Source organism: Orycteropus afer, unplaced genomic scaffold (genome assembly GCF_000298275.1).
Source record: "Orycteropus afer afer isolate SDZICR_OR568_19922 unplaced genomic scaffold, OryAfe1.0 scaffold00840, whole genome shotgun sequence".
Taxonomy (NCBI): Eukaryota; Metazoa; Chordata; class Mammalia; order Tubulidentata; family Orycteropodidae; genus Orycteropus; species Orycteropus afer.
This window is the reverse complement of record NW_006922427.1, coordinates 45,539-47,468: the sequence shown is the minus strand read 5'-3', so window position 1 is coordinate 47,468 and position 1,930 is coordinate 45,539. Positions and strand designations below refer to the sequence as shown.

Sequence of the window (1,930 nt, the reverse complement as noted above, 5' to 3'; positions counted from 1 at the left end):
ACATGCATATGAAGTGATTGAAAATACCATGACATGTGTCAGGTGCACCTTAGTCTTTAAGGATATATGTGTTTTTCAGGACTTGAAAGAGGTCCTTCACAGCCGATTTGCCCAGTGCTGTATGTCATCTGATATCTTGCCTGCTGCTTCTATTGGTGTTGCTTGTAGAACCAAGTAATATGAAGTCTTTGACAACTTCAGCCTTTCTTCCATTTATTATGATGCTACTGATTGTCCATTTGTGAGGATGTTTGCTTTCTTTATATGTGTAATTCATACTGCAGACTATACTCTCTAGTATTCATCAGTAAGTGCTTCAAGTCATTATCACTTTCAGCAATCAAAGTTGTGTTGTTATTGTACCACAGGTTAATTGGAGGTTGTTCTTCCAATCCTGATGACACATTCTTCTTCATATTGTCCAGATTCTCAGATTACTTGCTCAGCATACAGATTGAATAAGTATGGTGAAAGGACACACTCTTGATGCACTCCCTTCTTGATTTTAAATCATGCAGTGTTCCCTTGTTCTGTTCGAATGACAGCCTCCAGGTCTATGCACAGGTTCTTCATGAGTACAATTAAGTGTTCTGGAATTGCCATTCTTCTCAATATTATCCATAATTTGTTATGATCCACACAATCAAATGATTTTGCATAGTCAATAAAACACAAATAAACATATTTCTGGTATTCTTGGCTTTCAGCTAAGATTCATCTGCCATCAGCAATTATATCCTTCATTCTATGTCCTTTTCTGAATCCAACATGAATTTTTGAAAGTTCTCAGTCAATATATTGCTACAACCATTTTGTAATTACTTCAGTAAGATTCTACTTGTGTATGATTTTAATGATATTGACCGATAATCTCCATGTTCTTTGGAAATTATCTCTTACTATCCATATATGTTAAATCCCACCATTTAAATGTAAATGTTTTCATTGACAAATAATTGGAAAATTTAACATTTCCTATACATGATTTTCTGAGAAATTTTCTGAGAGCCATAGCAACACCCTTGTTTTGTAGACTGTAGATTAGGGGGTTAAACATGGGTGTAAGTATGGTGTAGAAGACAAAGACTAAAACATCCTGGTCAGAGGACTGATAGGAATTGTGGGGAAGGTACTTTATGATTGCAGTCCTATAAAATAGAGACATCACAGTCATGTGTGAGGAGCAAGTTGTCAAAGTTTTCTTGAGGCCAATGTTTGAGCCTATCCTCAGTATAGTAGACAGAATTCTTCCATAAGATGTCATAATGGCTGACATGGGAGGAAGGAGAAAATTAACACCACTGACAAAAAGACCCTTTTCATATTGGGAAGTGTCTTCATGTACCAGTTTCAACAAGGCTAGGATCTCACAAAAGAAATGATGAATTTCCCTGGAGGTACAGTAAGGAATGAGTCATTGTGTAGATGGCATGAATCAAAGCATTGAGTAGTGCCCCCAGTCAGGATTCAACCACAATGAGCATACAGACCAAAGGGCCCATGAAGAAGGGGTAGCACAGTGGATGACAGATGGTCACATAGCGATGATAAGCCATGACTGTCAGCAAGAGGCACTCCGATCCCACCAGGGTCATGAAGAGGGATTTCTGAGTGCCAGAGCCAATGAAAGAGATGTGGTGGTTCTCAGACAGAAAAGCACAGGTTATTTTTGGGACAAATATGGAGATATACAAGAGGTCCATGAAGGACAACTGGTTGAGCAGTTAGTACATGGGACTGTGGAGATGAGAGTTAGCCTGAATGAGGATGATTATTGCTTTGTTGCCAAACAGGGCCAAAAGGACAGCAAAGATGGTGAGACAGAAAAGGACCAAGGAGCCTGGGTATCATGAAACAAGTCCAAGAGGATGAAATCATTCCCTGATGTCTGGTTGTCCTGCCATATAATTCTTTTTTTTTTTTTTTTTTT

At 38.4% G+C, this 1,930-nt stretch overlaps 1 pseudogene; it reads right to left on the bottom strand.

The window, feature by feature from the left end:
• Window positions 1-889: 889 nt before the first annotated feature.
• The window catches only part of LOC122151877, a 21,006-nt pseudogene continuing 19,965 nt past the window's right edge, over window positions 890-1,930 (bottom strand).